Consider the following 8,344-nt stretch of genomic DNA (forward strand, 5'->3'; position numbering starts at 1 on the left):
ACCCCAGTCACTGAATCAATCCACCTCATAGAGGACCTTCTCCTCCTGCGCCCTCCCTGCACCCTCCCAAGCATGGTGTCCCTCTCCAAGGACCAGTCTCTCCTTACAACATGTCCAAAGTATGTCACACTGAACCTCAGAATCCTTGCCTCTCAGGAGTCGCCCGGTTTAACCCTCTCCAGGATGAATCTGTTTTCCTAGCAGTCCATGGTACCCTCAATAGTCTTCTCCAGCACCACAGCTCAAAGGCATCAATTCTCCTTCTATCCTCCTTAGTCATTGCCCAACTCTCTGATGCATAACAAGTGACAGCAAAGACCGTGCCTGTATCAGACGCACCTTAGTCTCCAGAGGGACACCATTGCTCTTCAGTACTTTGGAGAGGTCCCTAACAGCCGACTTTCCCTTGGCAATACGTCTTTTAATTTCCTGGCTACTGGTGTCGAGAGTGTTGACTGTGGAGACAAGCAAACTAAAGTTGTGGACAATCTCAAGCTCTTCACCATCCATCCTGATGCTGCCATCCTGATGCCTGGTCCAGTGGTAAGAATCTGTCTTCTTGACATTAAGCCTCAATCCATATTGGAGGCTGCAGTCCTTGACCCTCTGCAGCAAGCATTTCAGGTCCTCCTCAGTTTCAGCAAGCAGAGTTGTGTCATCTGCATAATGCAGATTGTTGATGAATCTTCCACCAATCCTGACACCACACTTCTCATAGAGCCCATCCTCCCAGACAATCTGTTCTGCATACAGGTTGAAAAGGTATGGAGACAGGACACATCCCTGTCGTACGCCTTTCCCAATTTTGAACCATGCAGTGTTTCCCTGCTCTATTCTGACGACTGCCTCCTGGTCCAAGTATAGGTTTCACATTAGCACAATCAAGTGTTCTGGTATTCTCATTTTTCTCAGAGTCAGCCAAAGTTTGTTATGATCCACACAGTCAAATGCCTTTGCATAATCAATGAAACACAGATATACATTCCTCTGGTATTCCCTGCTTTCAGCTAAGATCCATCTAACATTAGCATCCCATGGACAGTCAAAAAAACCAAACATGTCTTGGAGAGGGTGCAGCCAAAGTGCTTTTTGGAGGCAAGAATGACATATACCTCATATATACTTCAGGTGTGTTTTTAGGGTGTTCCTTAAGAGAGGGATGATGTTGGGAAGGGTGGAAGATCAGTGAAGGAAAGGAAGACTCTCAACCAGGTGGATTGACACAGTGACTCCTGCAGTGGGCTCGTGTGTGTCAGGAAGTGTGAGGATGGTGCAGGATAGAGCAGGGTTCAAATCTTTTGTTCATAGGGTCACTATGAGTCATACTTGACGGCACCTAACAACAACAACATGGCCTTTAACACTACGTGTCCTTGTTGTCAGGGGCCATCAAGTCTACTCATAGCAACCCTATGAAGAACAGAGGTGAACCTTGCCCTATCCTGTAATCCTCAGGACCCTGTGACAGTCACGACATCATCCATCTGTAACCTTTCCCAGGATGATGTCTGTCCCAAGCACTAGTTCCACCTGAAATATGCTCACCATCCTTACCTCCAAGGAGCACTCTGGTTGCACTTTCTTCGAAACAGACCCGTTTGTCTTGTTTTGGTTTTCCATGGGGTGTTCAGGACTCTCCCAAGCCTACCCTTCACACACATCACCTGCTCTTCTGTTCATCTTTCAGACACATAGGAAGCACTGGACAATCCTGTGGCCGGTGTCAGGCACACCTGACATCCTTGCTCTGCGGAATGTTTTCAAACAGAAGTCCTTAACATAAGATTGGCCCAATGCAACACGTCTCTTGATTTCTTGACCCCTGCTTCCATGGGCATTGATTGTAGGTCCAAGTGCAGGAAGTCTTTGGCAACGTCAATCTTTTCTCCACTTCTCGTGATACTCATCCACTGGTGAGGATTTTTGCTTTTCTTTTAATTTTTCACTTGTTGCTTTTTTTAATTATTAATTTTATTGAAAGTTTAGGGTTTCCAGTCATTCATTGTTGCCTTTTCTCCCTGCCCACCCCCTCCCCCCAATCAGTCCTCTCCTTGTTATGCAATCTCTTTCATTATTATGCAATCCCTTCCCCCAAGTTCACTCCACTGTGCAGCCTTCATTCTGGACTCCTGTCATGACAATAATACCCAATCATGTATCCCTTTTAAACAGTTCTCTCCCTCATCTGTTTCAGTGCAGTATACATCATTCCTCCCCTCCTTTTCTGTCTTCCCTCAACCCTGATGTCAGTCCTATTTTACAATAGTGGCCCTATGCAATATTTGTCCTTTTGTGACTGGGATATTTCACTCAGCAATGTCCTCCAAGGTCATCCATTTTGCATAATATTTCATGAGTTCCTTGTTTTTTAATGCTGCATCGTATTCCATTGTGTGAATATGCTAGAGCTTCTCTATCCATTTTTTTGTTGATGGACACTTGGGTTGTTTCCAGCTCTTTGCTGTTGCGAACAAAGCCACGGCAAACATGGGTGTACATATATCTGTTTGGGTGGCAGTTATGATTTCTTTACGGTGACTTTTGCTTTCTTGATGTTGGGATGTAATGAAGGCTCTAGTCTTTGATTTCTGAAGTAGGTGCGTCAAGTCGTCTTCACCTTCTGCAAGCAAGGCTTTGGCCTCAGCTTAAGTCTGGTTGTTTGGTTTTGTTTGTTTGTTTATTTTTATTATATTTATTTTTACGTGTACCGTCAAATCAGATCTGACTGGTAAAGGAGGAGATTGCAGAGCATCTGGTGGATTTGAACCGCGTACCTCTGGGATTGCAGTGCAGCATCTTGCCACTAGGCCACCAGAACTCCCTTAAGTCTGGTTGTTGATGATCCACAGTGCTCACCAGTAAGGAGATCCAGCTGAGCAAGGAAAGAGGTTCATGTGAACCGTTAACGGAAGTTTCTTGGTTTTGTTGCATGAATGTGATTCCAGACTTGACACCCAACACTTCTTTCCCTTTCTGCCTTAGAGTCTTAGTCCATTCTCTCTGATGTGACGGAGCTCTGCTGGCTCAGTGGTAAGGAGTCATATTGCCAAGACAAAGGCTTACGGTTTTAATCCACCAGCGGCTCTGCGTGAGAAAAGTAGGCAGTCTCCTCCTGTGCCATTTACTGCCTCTGAAAAGCCACTGGAGGGTCAGCCGTGGGTCGGTTCCGGCGTAGCCATGTGAGAGAATGCCAGTGAGAGTTGAATCAGTTGAGGCTTAGCCTCTGAGGAAGCTTCAGCTTTTCTCCATGAGTAGAGTGGGCACCATTCCACCCTCCATCCCAAGTGTTTCATACTCTAAGACCAGGCTGGTAAAAGGAGTTAATGAAAAGAAGATTTAAAAACAAACAAGGGGAGCTCTGGTGGCCTAGTGGCAAGGAGCTGCAACTACAATCCCAGAGGCGAACAGTTCGAATCCACCAGATGCTCTGCCGGGGAAGGAGGGACAATCTCCTTCTGTACCAGTCAGATCTGATTTGACGGTACACTCACACAAAAATAATAAAATTTTTTTAAAAAGAAAATATTTTTAAAAACAAGAGAAAAAAAAAACAAAAAAAAACCAAACCCACAACAGCCAAGGTCCTTAGATGCAACAAGAAGAGAGGTGAGAACATGGGTCTGGGTGCCAGGTGCTTGGGTTCAAATGTTTTGTCTTGAAACCCTTCAAGCCTCAGCCCCTTCCCTATAGTGAGGTCCTCACAGCTGTGAGTCTGGGGGTTAATACTGGAGAGAATGCCAGTGCTTGCCTTGGGCTTTGACCCACAGTAAACCCTCAGTAAATAATAAATGCTGTTGCATTCCTTATTTATCACTGGCTGGGGACAGCCTGTCACCCACTCAGGCCCTGTGCTCCTTCAGAACCCCTTCTGAGAAACAGACAGAAAGACAAAAAGTCAGGGGGGGGAATGGGCACTGCGTGTCACTTCTTTGTAAGAGAAAACGATTTAGAGGGACATCTTTCATCTTTGAAAGGAGGCCTGGGGGAGGTCGGCCAGTCATAACCATGATTACTCCTCAGAAGAAAGCTGTTGGCTCTTAGTTCTTGGCTGAGTGAGAAGAATGTGGGGAAACGATGTCACTTGGCATTCCTTTCCCCTCCCCAGTTTTCCTGTCATTCCTATTCAGGCTGGGACAGAACAGCGAGTGCTTGGTGCCTCATTGTCTCTATTATTATTGATGTGAAATTCACATAACATGGAATTAACCTGAGGTTCACAGGGAGTTCTCTGGAGGCTGGAATGCACCAGTCACTCCACAGGAGAGAGATGAGCTGTCTCCTGTGCCATTCACAGCCTCCTGGAAACCCGCTCCCTATGGTCAGCTGGGAGAGGTTCCGGCTGGGTGGCAATGACTTTGAGAAGGGGAGTGTCTCTCTTAAAAAAAAAAAAAGAAAGAAAGAAAAGAAAAAAATTGTGATGAAAAGATACAAACCAATGCTATGTACACATTCACAACTCAGTGGCACATTTTTTTGTGTTGTCACCACCCTCGCAGTCCTTTCCAGAATATTCCATGAATAGCAACACAGATTCAATTCCTTCCTTCCTTCCTTCCTTCCTTCCTTCCTTCCTTCCTTCCTTCCTTCCTCCCTTCCTTCCTCCCTCCCTCCCTCCCTTCCTTCCTTCCTTCCTCTCTCGTTCTCTCTTTCTCTCTCTCTCTCTCTCTCTCACACACACACACACACACACCTTTTCTCCTCCCTCTCACCCTTGGTTGTGGTGGTGTTGTTATGTGCCTTCAAGTTGCTAGCAACTCATAGTGACCCTGTGTACAACAGCCCTGAACCCTGCTCTATCCTGTGCCAACCTTTTGGTCTCTGACACACCTACCCCCTTGACACCAGTCACTGAATCAATCCGTCTCATTAAAGGTCTTCCTCTCTTGCACTGTCCCTCCCCACCCTCCCAAGGATTCTCATATGTTTCTCTTCAAGGACTGATCCCTCCTTGCAACATGCTCAAAGTATGTCAGATGAAGCACCAAAATCTGACCTTGAATCTATCCCAGCTGAATTTCAAAACAATCTCAGGAACAGGTTTGAAGCCTTGAACACCGATGAGTGAAGACCAGATGAGCTGTGGGAGGGAAATTAAAAAATATCATCCAGGAAGAATGCAAAAGTTCATTATAAAGACAGAGGAAGAAGAAAAGTCCAACCAAGATGGATGTCAGAAGAGACTGAATATTGCACTAGACCACTGAGAAGCCAATACAGAGGGAAGAAACTAGGGAGATGAACAGAAGATTTCAAAGGGCAATGCAGGAAGACAAGCTAAATTATTATAACGAAGTGTGTAAAGAGCTGGAGTCAGAAAATCAAAAGGTCGCATTTGCTTAGCATTCTTCTTTTAATTTTTATTTATTATTATTAATTTCAATGAACATCTACAGAGATTTTGGAATTCCATTCATTCATTGTTTGCTTAGCATTTTTTAAGCTGAAGGAATTGAACAACAAATTCAAGATTAGAGTTGCAATGCTTAACGACACTTTGGGCAGAATATTAAATGACCCAGGAAGCATTAAAAGAAGATGGAAAGAGTATACAGAGTCATTGGACCAGAAGGAATTAGCAGACACCCACAGCGTCCCTTTTCAGCAGGAAGTAGCTAAGAGAATACGCCGTCCCCTTTTCCTTATGACTCAGGGTGAAGTCTCTCTCAGGGAGGAGTGATAGGGAATGGCAAAGGATACACTGACAAAGAAGATTAATCAGAACTGGCTTTGACAAGCACTGTAGCATTTGGACAAGAACAAACTGGGAGGAGGGTGGAGAGAGTGGTGCAGCAATGAATGAGTGGAAGCCCAGAATCTCTGTAAATGTTTATGAAAATTAATAAAATATAATTATAGAAAAAAAATAATTTTATGAACCAACATATTGAGAAAGAGCCTGTCGTGAAGAAAGAAGAAGCTCAAGCTGCTCTGAAAGAATTGGCAAAAGCAAGGCCCCAGGAATTGACAGCGTACCAACTGACATATTTCAACAAACAGATGAGCCCCTGGAAGTGCTCGCTCTTGGTAACCACTAATAATTATCTTTGTTCTCTGTCTGTTATTTCATATAAGTTATACAGTAGGGAGCTCTTGTCTTTAGCTAAGCATGGATGCTGCCAACGCAAAAGCACTCGGTTCAGATCCACAATCCGCTCTGCAGAAGAAGTGGGCAATCTCCCTGATGCTCTGCATGGACTCTGCAAACCTGCCAGAGGCTCAGCTGAGAGTGGGCTCCGCCTCCAGGGAACATAACAGCAAGATGATACAGTGTTCGTCCTTTTCAGCTACACTCAAGTTTGCGTAACATAATTAACAGTTCTTAAAAGTGAGTGACTCGGGGAGCTCTGGTGGCCTAGTGGCAAGAAGCTGCACTGCAATCCCAGAGGCGCACAGTTCAAATCCACCAGATGCTCTGCCGGGGAAGGAGGGACAATCTCCTCCTGTACCTGTCAGATCTGATTTGACGGTACACACACACACACAAAAAAAAATAATAAAATAAAATAAAATAAAAGTGAGTGACTCAATGGCATTCACAATTCTGTACAACTATCACCCCTCTCCCGTTCCAACACGTGTTCATTATCCCAAGAGGAAAGCCTGTTATACAAGTTACTTTCTATTCCTTCCTCCCCAGCCGCCTGGCAACCTGAATGTATTACATGTATTCTGAGTATTTCTTCTAAATAGAGCCTTACAATATGTGATCCTTTTGTATTACATTTTCAAGGTTCACCCATGTTTTAGGTTTAAATTTAATTACAAACGGAGCTACTTTGTTATATACACCAAAACATTGTTACTATTTTATCATGTTAATTAACATTTTGCACCAAATGACACAACGTCTCAATTTAAAAGTGAGTGGCAACAAAGATACTTTTAAATGTATCCAGAATTATTTTTAGTGTGTTTTATGCAAATAAAGGTATACTGTAATACTATATACTCTATATTAAGATGACTATTTTACTACTGTTCCTACATAAATATAAATTGTATTAAAAGCCAAATTTATGAATGAAACTTATTTTCATATGGATGATAGTATTTATTAATGTGAGAAAGGTTACCTGTTTTTAAAAGCTCAAAATCCTTGCAAACATCAGAAACTCGGAAAAGTGACAAATTATTATTAGACATCTCCCCAATGCGTCTTTTTTCTTACATTTAATAAAATGTAAGGTTTTTTCTTACAGTTTTGTTTTCAAGGAAGCAAAAATCCTTGCCCCTGCACTGATAGGCAACTGATGGAGAAAAGGTTGAAACTGTCAAAGACTTCATCTTGCTTGGATCCACATCAGCATAGCTGGTATCAGCCGTCAGGAGACCAGGAGACGTAATGCACGAGGAAAGTCTGTCGTTAGGGACTTCTCCAGTTTATTGAAGAGCAATAATGTCAGTTTGAAGACTAAGGTGTACCTGATTCAGGCATGATCTTTCCAGCCACTTGCTATACTACTGAAGAGCTGGACAGTGAGTAATGATGACAGAATTGATAACTTTGAACTGTGGTGTTGAAGAAGAGTACTGAATACCCCATGGACTACAAAAACAAACAAACAAAAAAAAACCAAACCCATGTCTTGGAGAAAGTGCAGCCAGAGTGCTCCTCAGAGGCAAAGATGGTGAAGCTTCATTGCACTGACTTTGACATGTTGTTAGGAGAGGCTCCTTGGAGAGGGACTTCATGCTCAGGAAAGTAGAGGGTCGGTGAAAAACAGGAAGCCCCCCAACCAGGTGGATTGCACAGTAACTGCTGCAATAGGCTCAGGTGTGTCAGAGATTGTGAGGATGGCACGGGAGAGGGCAGGGTTCAGCTCTGTTGTTCATAAGATCGCTATGAGTCATACTTGACTCAATGGCACCTGACAACAAAAACTATAAAATGTAGGATTTTTCTTACATTTTTGGCTGCATCCGTTTTTCTTCCTGCCAAACTTATTCTTTTCCATTTTTTTATTATACCCATTCAAGCTAGTGGGCATGGATTTGCATTTCTCTGGCCTAGTGGCAAGAAGCTGTGTTGCAATCCTGAAGGCACACTGTTCAAGGCCACCACAGGAGAAGGATGGGCAGTCTCCTCCCATGTGATTAACTGCATCTGAAAACTTGCTGGAGGGTCAACTATAGGTTGATCCTGATTCTATGGTACACAACAACAATCTGTCAGTCTAGAGACTAAGATGCACCTGATCCAGGCCATGGTCTTCTCAATTACTTGCTATGCATCAAAGAGCTGGACAATGACTAGGGATGACAGAAGCAGGAATGATGCCTTTGAGTTGTGATGCTGGAGAAGAGTCTTGAACATACCGTGGTTGTGGTTGTTGTTACGTGCTGT

This window comes from Elephantulus edwardii, unplaced genomic scaffold, assembly GCF_000299155.1.
Source record: "Elephantulus edwardii isolate Elephantulus edwardi_28Jun2011 unplaced genomic scaffold, EleEdw1.0 scaffold00237, whole genome shotgun sequence".
Taxonomy (NCBI): Eukaryota; Metazoa; Chordata; class Mammalia; order Macroscelidea; family Macroscelididae; genus Elephantulus; species Elephantulus edwardii.